Source organism: Pleurodeles waltl, chromosome 4_1, assembly GCF_031143425.1.
Source record: "Pleurodeles waltl isolate 20211129_DDA chromosome 4_1, aPleWal1.hap1.20221129, whole genome shotgun sequence".
Classification (NCBI taxonomy): Eukaryota; Metazoa; Chordata; class Amphibia; order Caudata; family Salamandridae; genus Pleurodeles; species Pleurodeles waltl.
Genome location: NC_090442.1, coordinates 911,946,386 through 911,958,791, shown reverse-complemented (window position 1 = coordinate 911,958,791; position 12,406 = coordinate 911,946,386). Strand labels below are relative to the sequence as shown.

Below are 12,406 nucleotides of genomic sequence, written 5' to 3'. Positions count from 1 at the left end.
GTGTTTTTCATAAAGATTTGACACACATGTTTTCTCTGCAAACGCTCTGTGATGCCACAGTGAGATCTCAATTTGGTTTTCCATTCCTTGTGCACTCCCTTTGAACCAGTGCACAGCATCTCACTATGTCTCCTAATCCTCAAGACTATCCTGATTGTGAAAACTTCACAGCTTGTCTTATGAGTGAACTCCAGTCGCTGTCAGTGCTGCCTCCTTATACTACCTTTTTTCCTTTGTAGAGCAATCTCTAACTGTGATTCCTCCAACCTTCCCTTTCTGTGGTATGGTCTCTTTTTTCTGTCTGAAAAACTTAGAAACTACAGATCTCCACACTGGTTCCTCTGATTGTTGGGCTCCTTTGTTCGAGCATGGTAACAGTCAAGAAAGAGGTTTATGTTGACGTGCAGGTTTGGCGCTTCTGTGTGGCTCCATCATTGGTTTTGGACGGAACAAAGTCAATGAGGAGCATCAGTGCGCCACTTAACAGTGCACAGAAGCAATGCTGTTTAAATCTTCGAGATCCACTCTGGAGTCTGGGTGTATTCTAAAGGTGAGGAATCTGCAGTTAGAGCATCCCCTAGAAAAACTGTCATAGTAAATCCTCCATTTATCCAAGATCTTTGTTTTTTGTTTCTATTGGCAAAAGCATCATAGTGGAACAGCCCAAACCACTGTGGTAAAAACATGTAGTGTAGTAATGTCAACTGCCTAACCCTTGGCACGTCAATAGTAGATGCATGTGTCTGTGGATGGGGCCCCTGCCAGGGGTAGGGGGTAAGAGTTAAAAGGTAGTATGAATTAGGGAACAGTAGCATTTAAAGAGGGGGCCTGTGTTAATGGCAAGATGGCTAGAGAAGTGTAAGGCAAAGTGTTGTGTTGAATGTGGCGAGAACAAATGACCACATGAGTGAGGGTGCTGTTTGCTGCCTGGAAAGAAAAAGTAGTGGGAGAACGGTGTTGATGCGACTAGAGTTTCAGGCATGAGAATGAAGGAAGAGATGCACTAGAGGTGAATCAGGTGGTAATGAGGGAGGTGGGACTTAGGGGTAATATGGGTTGAGAAGTAGGTGGAATTGACATTAGTATTGTTTTGCCTCATTTTCATTTAATACAGGAAACAATGAATCAGTAGTTTTCTCTGGCTACCTGCGGTCACCTTTGAATTTTTAGATTTTCCCTAAAACAGTGCATCACTCACTTGTGAGAGATATTGTTTACTGTAAAAAGTCCGCCTTCTGCCTACCACTTGTTTGCTTCATTCTCACTCTTATTTGCTGCCTCTTAAGTGACCAGCGCATGCCACATCACTTCCTCTAGATTCGTGTAGATCATGAACCAGGTACTGCTTACTTCATTTTGATGAGTAGCCTTTTGCCACTTGTGCTTTGAGGTGTTCGTCTTCTTTCTTCTTCCTATTCTGTTGCTTCTTACCTTCCAACCCCCAGTTTTCTGTGTTGCCTTTTTCCTCCCATCCCGGTGTGCATGTTGCTTTTTACTCTCCAACCCCCCATTGTGTGTTGCGTTTTACTTTCCCTCCCCCCTTTGTGTGTGTGTTGCTTTAGTAATTTCCCACCCTTCATTGTCAGAGTTGCTCCAACCCCCCCTTTGCTTGTGTTGTATTGAAAACCTTTCCACTCCCTGTTGAATATGTTGCTTTAATACCCTCCAACCCCCCCATTGTCTGTGGCTTTGATACTCTCCAACTCCATTGTCCCTATTGTCAGTGTTGCTTGAAAAACATAAGTAAAGTAATCTTAGTTCTTTTCTGTATTGTAGGAAGTTGGCTCTGTATATACTATCTCAAAGTAAGAGATAGTGTGCACAGAGTCCAAGGGTTCCCTTTAGAGGAAAGATAGTGGCAAAACTAGATAATATAATGCAGTGTGCAAAGCAGGCGTCGGGTTTTGTATAGGAAACAATGGAGGGACCTGGGGGGGTCACTCTAGCGGTGCAGGCACGGCACAGGGGGGCTTCTCGGGGCAGCCACCACCAGGGCTAGGCAGAGGGTGGCCTGGGGGTCACTCCTGCACTGAAGTTCGGTTCCTTCTGGTCCTGGGGGCTGTGGGTGCAGTGCTTGGTCCAGGCGTCGGGTCCCTTGTTCCAGGCAGTCGTGGTCAGGGTGAGCCTCTGGATTCTCTCTGCAGGCATCGCTGCGGAGGTCCAGGGGGTTGTCTCGGGCTGCTCACGGGGTCGCAGTCACCGGGGTCTCCCTGTGGTGTTAGTTCTCTGGATCTCGAGCCGGGGGCATTGGGTGCAGAGGGTCAAATCTCACGCTTCCGGCAAAAAGAGTGAGGTCTTTAAAGTTGAAGAAAAGTTGTAATTTGGTTGCAGGATGTTGAGCAGAGCCGCTGTTCACGGGAGTGTCTTGGTCCTGGGGGGTCAGGGCAGTCCTCTGAGGCTTCAGAGGTTGCTGGTCCCTGTTGGATGCGTCGCTGGTTGCAGGTTTTCTACTCTGGAGACAGGCCGTTAGGGATGGGGCCAAAGCAGTTGTCGTCCATCGTTTCTGCAGGCTTGTAGGTCAGCAGTCCTTCTTGTTTCAGGTTGCAGGAATCTGATTTCCTGGGTTCTTGGGTGCCCCTAAATACTAAATTTAGGGGTGTGTTTAGGTCTGGCTACTGTCCTAGAGGGTGGCTACACCCTCTTTGTGCCTCCTCCCTGTGTGGAGTGGGGTACATCCCTAATCCTATTGCAGGAATCCTCCAAAACTAAGATGGAGGATTTCTAAAGGTGTTGGTCACCTCAGCTCAGGGCACCTTAGAGGCTGTCCTGACTGGTGGGTGACTCCTTGTTTTTCTAATTATCTCCTCTAGCCTTGCCGCCAAAAGTGGGGGCAGTGGCTGGAGGGTCGGGCATTTCTACTAGCTGGGATGCCCAGTGGCGCTGTAACAAAAGGGGTGAGCCTCTGAGGCTCACCACCAGGTGTTACAGTTCCTGCATGGGGAGGTGAGAAGCACCTCCACCCAGTACAGGTTTTGTTCCTGGCCACAGAGTGACAAAGGCACTCTCCCCATGTGGCCAGCAACTAGTCTGGTTGTGGCAGGCTGGCAGAAACTGGTCAGCTCCACACTAGAAGTTGGATTGGTATTCAGGGGGCATCTCTAAGATACCCTCTGGGTGCATTTTACAATATATTCCACACTGGCATCAGTGTGCATTTATTGTGCTGAGAAGTTTGATACCAAACTTCCCAGATTTCAGTGTAGCTATTATGGAACAGTGGAGTTTGTGTTTGACAAACTCCCAGACCATATACTCTTATGGCTACCCTGCACTTACAATGTCTAAGGTTTTGCTTATACACTGTAGGGGCATAGTGCTCATGCACATATGCCCTCGTCTGTGGTATAGTGCACCCTGCCTTAGGGCTGTAAGGCCTGCTAGAGGGGTGACTTACCTATGCCACAGGCAGTGTGAGGTTGGCATGACACTATGAGGGGAGTGCCATGTCGACTTAGTCATTTTCTCCCCACCAGCACACACAAGCTGTGAGGCAGTGTGCATGTGCTGAGTGAGGGGTCCCCAGGGTGGCATAAGACATGCTGCAGCCTTTAGGGATCTTCCTTGGCATCAGGGCCCTTGGTACCTGGGGTACCAGTTACAAGGGACTTACCTGAGTGCCATGGCTGTGCCAATTGTGGAAGCAAAGGTACAGTTTAGGGAAAGAACGCTGGTGCTGGGGCCTGGTCAGCAGGGTCCCAGCACACTTTCAATCAAACTTAGCATCAGCAAAGGCAAAACGTCAGGGGGTAACCATGCCAAGGAGGCATTTCCTTACATGTATGCTAAGTTCAAACTAGTGGTTTACCAAGAAAAATAACTCTTCTCTGTGAGAGACGTTCTGTCAGTAGATCTAAAGTTCAATCATCATCTTAGGTTCTGTAGTTAATTCTGAAGGTTCTGCAGTTACTTCTAGATTTAGCTCCCGAGACATATATATTTTTTTTCTTGACCCGACAATGATGCTTGGTTGGATACTGAGGAGAAATTGTGTACAGTAGCATTAGGTGTTAAATTTGCATACAAGTGTTTCACACAGATCTATAGATATTGTGTCTATTGGGAGGAAATTGTGTAATGAGACAAGTGATTAATTCTCCTTTAAACTTATTTTTAACATATGTGATGGATATCTCGTCTGCCGTATCGAGATCTCCATGAAGTATAATGGGATTGTCATACAGCGAACAGGATATCCGTCACATTTGTGACTGAATAATCCCCTTCGCAGAGATCTAAATCAGGCTGAAAGTTGCAACTTGGATAAAATCCTACAACTTTCGATTTTACGTTTGTATATTTTGATTTTGTTTAAAGAAAAATGTCTATCCACTCTATATACACATATCTAACATCTTAAAAGTGCAACTTTTTTTTGTATAACTTGTTATTAATAAACTCAAACAGTTGTTGCATATTGTTGACAGTTCACCACAATTTGGATAATGAGTCTCAGTTTTCCATAAAGGATGAAACCTCTTAAGTAGACAAAATCAAAATCCACATTTTGAGCTACATCATGATAGCAAGATAGGGCCATGGGAACCACTCAATCATATGCAATCTGCAAACTGCCATCTCCTCAGCCATTCTCCCATTCTTCCTCTCTATATACGCACTCCAGCTGCCCCATATCTTATCCAATTTTTTGGGGCACCCCCTATGCAGGTAGACCACCCTTTCTGCCCCCCCCCCCTGCAGTAGTCCAGGTCAGATGTCCATGCCCCAACACTTGGGGGTTGTTCGGATCCCCAGGCCCTTGCTATATTTCGTTTAGCTACCACTGCCACCAGAGTCAGCCATATATGTTTGTATTTCGGCCAATTGGCTTCGCCCATGATATTCAAAAGGAGAAATTTCGGGTCCAGTGGAACTTTGCCCCCCTGGCACCTGGGTCATAACCCCCACCACTCCCTCCCAGTAGTGCTGGATTGCCAAGCAGGACCAAGGAATGTGGTAAAAAGTTCCCTCTTGCCCGCATTTTCTCAAACATAACGAAGAATCCACCCTGCCGATCCTGTGCAAGAGTGTCCTAGAGTAGTAGGCCCTATGGAGAATTCTCAGCTGTACCAGTCTAAACCGGAAATGAATCTCCACCTCCCTAGGGCTCTGGAGCACCACTGCCCAATCGTCGTCCTCCCACATATCCCCTTCCCAAGTCTCAGACAAGGAGATCAATGGGTCCGTGGAATTGTTGATCAGCTTCCTGTAAATTAATGAGGTTGCTTTAGTATGTGCCAGCGCAGGGAATGCCCCAGCAGGAGATGCCGATAGCCCTCCGATCTGGCCATATTGTATTCCAACCTAAACTCCTCAAAGGAAATATATGCCCGTTCCCTCCAGACATCATCCAGATGTTCGATGCTTACCAGTTGCCAGTTCTTGAAGCCCTTCAGACCTCCCATCTCTCAACAAGTCAGTGTGCCACAAGGGTGTCATGGCCGAGATGGGGTGTTCCTGTCCCACATACCGGGAGGCCTCCCTCCAAATGTGTTGCACAGTCTCAGCCTTTGGAGGCCACCCACGACCTCCAGACTGTTGATCGAACACCCGCTGATATCCCACACACCCAAAGGCATCCCTGTCTGCCCGGAACGCTGGGTCCTGCTAGTCTGCAAACACCCACTCATTGACCACTCCCAATTGTGTTGCCCAGTAATATCTGGTACTATTCGTAACAGCCAGTCCCCCCCCTCATATACCCCGCGCTGCAGCTTGCTCAAAGCTATACACGGGCCTCCCCCATTCCACAGCAGCAGTCTGACCTCTTGCTTTATCCTTCTGAATACCTCCTTTGGGACCTTGCAAGGGGTATTCTGCAAGACATAAAGGAATCGCGTAAGCGACATCATCTTGTATAGTGCCGTCCTCCCCATAAGTGACAGTGCCGTCCTCCCCATAAGTGACAGTGGTGGGATGCGCCAAAGGCCAGTGTCTCTGTGCAACCTAATTAGCTGCAGGAGGAGGTTGGTCTTGTACAACCTCCCCAGGCCGCTAGTAATGTATATACCCAAGTACATAAATCCATCCTGAACTACGGGTGCGAGTCAGGATGGAGGCAAATTCCAGAGTGTCTGCAGCCAGGGGAAAGACAAGGGACTTCTTCTTCAATTTAATCTGATAGCTAGAATGTTCCTCGAAAATACGGAAAACTTGCTTAATCCTATCTGTGGACCATCGCAGATTAGTAACATAGAGTAGCACGTCATCTGCTCCTCCCAAGCCCTGTACGAACTGATGCCCCATGTTGGGGGATCCTGTCAAACCCAGGCTGCCAACGGCTTAAGTGCCAAGGCAAAGATCATGGGGGAGAGCAGGCACCCCTGATATATGCCTCTTTGCATGACAAAGGGCCGTGACAGGGTGGTATGGCCCGAACCCTAGCCATTGGTTCCCTGTATGGGAGGCAGATCCAGCTGCAGAAACGAGGGCCGAATCCCAGCTGCTCAAGCAGCGCAAAGATGTAAGGCCATTCAATACTATCAAAGGCCATTATGGCCATTATGGTGTTTAACGACAAGAGGGCTGCCTGTTCCGCCGTACGCGAATTGGTCACTTGCAGAATTCCATTAAGGCTCCTCAGATTGAGGCGTGTGCTCCTGTGTGGCCAAAATCCGGATTGATCCGTTTGCATTAACCTGCTAATGACCTTCCACAGTCTGACCGCCAAGGCCTAGGCAAGCACCTTGATCTCTGTATTTACCTAGGAGATAGGTCTGTAAGAACCACACAGCCCTGGGGGCTTTCCCTTTTTCAGATAGTACTATGATGGTCGCTGTTCTCTGATCCACAGGCAAGCTCCCCTTATCGCATGCCTCCAAAAACATTGTGAGCATGGGCCTCGTCAGCTTATCAGTCATGCACTTAAAGAACTCAGGGGACAATCCATTGGGACCAGCCGCCTTACCTGACTGCATACTTTGCAGTGCCTGCCCTATCTCTCCGGCAGTCAGCTCAGTGTCCATGGCCGCCCTGTCATCCTCTGACAGTTGTGGGAGGTCAGTATCCCTCAAGAAGGATCTACAGCCCTCCTGGGTTTCCTGTGTCCCGAGGCATATATCCACTCATAACACGCCACAAAAGCTTCAGCGATTTCAGCATTCGTGACCCACCACTCTCCCTCCTGGTCCCCGATCTCTCTAGCCCCAGATCTCTTGCTGTCCCCCTTGTCCAGCCATGCTAATAGCTTGGAGGCTTTGTCCCCCCACATCATAGAGGTACCTCGGCGCCGGCAACACATAGGCCCTCGCTTGATGTTCCACCACTTCCTGCAATTCCTGACGTTTAAGACAGATTTGATGTTGATGCTTGGGGGTACTCTCACCCTCCTTCTCGGTACGTGCTTCTAGAGCCCGTATAGTCTGCTCCAATGCCCCAGTTAGTTCCAGCTGTTCCTTCTTCTCCCCCCCTATTTAATTCTCGGCATGACTTCTCAATACTGTCTTAAAATATTCCCATAAGACGCATGCTGAATCAACTGAACTGTTGTTTTCCAGGAAGTATTGTTAGGACCTTTCTGTCAAGGCGTCCCTAAAATCCTTGTCCTTGAAATACCACTGATTTAGCTTAGGAGGCAGTACATATCTCTGGACTGGGCCCTGCAACTGCACTGTCACTGGGCAGTGGTCTGAGATTCCTTTTGGTTTGTGCTGAGCACCCATGTAGTAGCCCAAATACATTTTTAAATTTATTTTTATGAGTATCCCCCCACCCCTAGAGTCAGTGGTGTATGCTGTATGTGCGACCAGGAAGTAGCCAAAACTATCTAGTGCCCAGCATCTATTCCCCCTCAGGTGTGTCTCCTGCAGGAGAGCCACCCCTGGGGCGTGTCTATGGGGTGTACTGTAGGACCATGGTGCACTTAATTTGATTCCCTAGCCCTTTTCACATTCCATGTCAATACTTGCATAGAGCGGGCCATTGTGAATGTGTACCGCTATCCAACGGACCTATGGAGGCAGTGGCATTTTACTCAATTGGGCCTCCTTCCCAGACCCATGCTCCCCGATGCCCCTCCCACCCACCCCTCCAACTGGTCAAATGCAGCGCATCCTGACAACAGGCAGCAGTCAAACACCACCATGCAACAACTAACACCACAAAACACCAACTTCCAACTACCCCTCTCCCTGCTACCCTGCTAGATAGGCTCCTAAATGCCTACACCTCCAATTCGCAGAATGCCGGTCTTCCCAAAATTAACTCCAAATCATCTGGGTGGGCCATATAAGGCCCAGCTGATATTATTGAATTGCTCCTTGCGTAAGATCCCCCATTCACCTCTAGCCACAAAATTGCTTACTTGAATTAGTTGAGTGCTATTTAGTTTTGAACCTCCTCCCCCTGTCTGCTGCAGACATTCCTCAAAACAAGCGCCATTCGCCAAAACAATGTGCCCATCCCCTGTCCAGCTCTTTTATCCTCAGTCTGAGACAAGGAGTACCACCGCGGCCCCAGCCACAAAATCATTTCCAGCCTGCTGCTCGACCTGTGGCATGTGTACTAATCTTGCGTCAACCGATCTGGAGACTGTCCATCGTCATTACGTGACTGCGCTTCACTGGATGGTTCCCAGCCGTCCCCGCCCCTTGATTACACCGATGTCACAGGGAGCGCCACCCCTCCAACCATTCCCACTCTTCGGCTGGGGCAGTAAAGTGCCAGGTCTTTTCCTCCGCTATCACCTGCAACATCATATATTTAAGGCCCCTGTTGCTCAGTGCCTTTTTGACCTCCTGAAAATTGTGCTGTTGTCTTTGCAATTGAAGTGTGAAATCAGGGAAAAATCTGATTACAGTGTTTTCGTATTGAAGACCACCTTTTGTTCGCCTCTTTGCAAAATGGCATTCCCTGTCGAGGAAGTTAAAAGCCCTGGCAATTATGGCCCTAGAGGGGGCCTCCGGACATAGTGGGGGAACTGGGACACTATGCGCTCTCTCAGTAGTGAAAAAATGGGACAGCTGTTTGGGGTATAGTTTCGTAGTAATGAGATCTTCCAAAAAGAGTTCTGCACTTAGTCCCTCTGCACCTTCCGGCACCCCCACTACGCTGATATTATTCTTTCTGGCCATTCCCTCCTGGTCCTCTAACCTTGCTGCCATTTTCTCCCACTCCGTGGTCAGGAACCGCACTTGGTTCTCCAGGCATTTCGACGTGGATTGCAAGTGCGCAAAGTCCGATTCCATGACTGAAACATTGTCTGCCACTTTAAGGTCAGCGCGTAGGAAATACACATCCATTGTTGCGGCATCCAGTTTTGGTTCAAAGGTGCCCTTTAGATCCTGAATAGCCACCATAATTTCCCCCCAGCAACTGCTCGGCCAATGCAGTTTGTTTCACCTCACAACAGTCCCTGGCGCCCCCACTTGTTGCTCCGCCTGGGTCACTGTTCACGAGCGGCCTAGGGCCCGCATAATGGTCCATCTTATTAGCCCGCGCAAGGAACGAAGTCTTGTTTCTCCCCATGCTGGGGTGCCCACCAGCTGCCACTGGGCTCACCCGACATAACTGTCCAGGCCTTTACTCCCTTCACACATCGTTTCTCTGTCCACTACCAATAGGGTGAGGGGGAACATGGTTCACCATACACGGCACTGCCGCTGCAATGTCATTCTCTTGCGCAGTCCATCTTCCTCCAGCACCAAGAAACTGCTCTAGCCTGCAATGGCGCCCCCCAGTTCCGTAAGCGTGTCACTGCAGATGCAATCTTATCCATGTTTATGTGGCTTACAGTGCGGGAGGGCGGTCGATCTCCTGAGGCCTTCCTCACCGTCTGCTCCACATCAGGAGCCCATGGGAGCTCTCTCTGCTGTCACTAGAGGCCCCAGGCTTGGTCTCCTGGCCCAAGCGCTGTGACATGCCATTCACCACACACCCAGACAGCCCGCCAGGCCGGGGCTCGATGCGGCGCCACACCACCTCCAGGTCTCCACTTCGTCAGAGAGGGTGGTGCCACAGCCCTTGCTCTCGAGTCTGCCGCCTTGCTCTACGCTCCACAAGGCGTTCCGGCCTCACCGGGCTCAGCTCCGTCCGACACTCGGGCCTTGCCTTTCCTCCTCTGCTGCCAGGTGTGCTGTCCCCCTAGCCAGAACAGGCTGCCTGCGCTGCCTCCAAGAGGCTCCTGGGGCTGGGGATAGTCAGTCCAGGTACTTTAGATGGATTAATGTGCAGATTTTTATGGGGTATCTCGTCGTTAGCCGTTAAGCTCGAGTACTATGCAGCCATCTTGGCCTTGCCTAGCTCCGCCCCTTAAAGTTGCAACTTTGAGCTGGGCCTGTGGTATCCATAACCTCTCATTGGCAGTGTCCAAGCAGGGTGGTGAGCATGTTGCTGAGGATGCAACCTGATATGGCCTTTCAAGCTGAGGACGTGCTGATCAAATGAGCTATCTCGATGTTATTTTATATTATCTAGAACTTGTATAGCATACAACGGCCACTGGTGTGATAATGTAGCATCAAACTGTCCAAATCATAATACAGGCAGACCTATATGTTTGGTTAGTCATATGTCTTCGTTGTATGTCTTATGTGGGAATTGTTGCATGTGGTGTATGTGGTGTATTATTGTATGAATTGATGCCGGTATTTAAACATATATTTATGATGTTTGAGGAGTGATAGAGGCTGCCTAATGCAGCTTTGTTCTCATTGCATTGCTGGTTTGCTAACCTGTTCTGTCAGTCGGTGGCTCTCTGGCCGATAAGGTAGATTTGTGATCATTTGAAAGTTTGAAACTTAAACCATTGTTTCCAGAATGTTAGATGGTTCTGTTATTGTATCTATATTCAGACTGAGTTCCAAATATTCGTAGGCTTTGAAAATATGACCAGTAGATCGGGTGTTGTAAAACAATGTGCTTTATGTTGTAATAGTATGTTGGAATGGAAGCTACCTCTAGGAAGATGAGCCTGAAATTTTTGTTGAAAGAAAATTGTTGAAAGAATCCGATTTCTTCCATTTGTGCATTTCTTCTTGTGTTACTCACAATGCCTTGATCTTGTGAAACATTAACATGCAGTGCTAAGTCACGATTGCTGTTGTAACGTGGTCTGAGATTTGCCCCCATTATAAATTCTGTAAGAAGAATTTTGGTGCTTTTAGGTCCAGCCTGGTCCAGTAATCCAAGTGCGAGAGTACAAGAGCAGCTGTGATATGCTCCCTGTGATGGCAAAATAGTGAAACTAAATGCCACCTTGGAATTCCGGGCTTGTTTGTATTTCACATCAGTCTATGGTTCCAGAATTAGACTTTTGTGTAGAACGAGTCCCAGGCTTTTTCTTAATGTGTTTTAGTGGTTCTTGTCCTAAACGTGGCCAAAGGCAGAACGGCTTGTTAATAATGATATTCTACATCTTAGGGTTTCTGTTTTGTCAGAGTTGAGATTTAGATGCATAGTGGTCTTAAAATCTTTTCCAGGCATCAGGCTAAGTGCCATCATTTCATTCTTCTTCTAGATTTTGAAAATGATCTGTCTCTTATCTGCATATTACTGCTTGTAAGACTGAATAATTTAATTAACTCAGATAGGATGATAAGGGTCATACATTTATGGAAGAGCTCAAAACACATCTCTTAAGAACACTCCATGCTGACACAGTAACAATACTCTGTCAGATTTCAGCTACCCTGCTATACACACTTTGCATTTGACCCTGTAAAATATTCTGCTGCCTTTTGGCTTGGTTCGGGTTAGTCAAATACTACTTTCATACATAAATGAATGCTTGAACCCTGATGAATGCTTGAAGGTATATGTTGGTAGGAAGATAATGTGTTTATGGTTTAACTGGGACGAAGTCTGGTTCAGTATGTTGGGTGAGGACAGGATCAAATGCAGCAGTGGTTTATCGGGATCAGTGTAGCTTCCATGTTTGAAGAAGCGTGTGTGCCATATTTTGTCTACAGTACACACTAAGATAGTGTGCTTGTGCAGAGGAGAAAGCTACTTGTGGGTCTGAAAAGATGTTGGTTTCGTTTTGTAAATTCCAGCACTTGGTAGTAAAATGTAGTTTTCCATCAATTTGGCCAAGAAGAATTTGTTTGCTGTTGGTGTGTGTATATGTAGCAAATAATTGGTCCTCAAGGGAGGAAGTGTAGCCCTTAACTTCCACGGCAGTGACTCTAAAAATCTTTCTTCTCGATAAGGTTGTTATGTATTTTATACATTTTATTCAGTTTATAGTTCAATACTGGTTGTGAATCAAAATTCATTAGTCATTACATGCTGTTGCTCCTAAGGTCTCGGTGCTGTGAAAGTGTTTAAGGTGAAAAATTAAAGTGCACCAGTGTTATATACAATATTTACAAAAGTGTGGCTAAAAATACATGTGATCATCAAAATGACCCCTTCAATCCAGGTGTCTGGAAGCCACTCATCACTTCTAAAAGCATTACACATCAAAATAAGT

The 12,406-nt window shown here is 47.6% G+C and overlaps 1 protein-coding gene across 4 annotated transcripts in view; it reads left to right on the top strand.

The window, feature by feature from the left end:
• Positions 1-12,406, top strand: part of PTPN12 (protein tyrosine phosphatase non-receptor type 12) — a 456,323-nt gene that overhangs the window by 287,571 nt on the left and 156,346 nt on the right. The window lies entirely within an intron of this gene.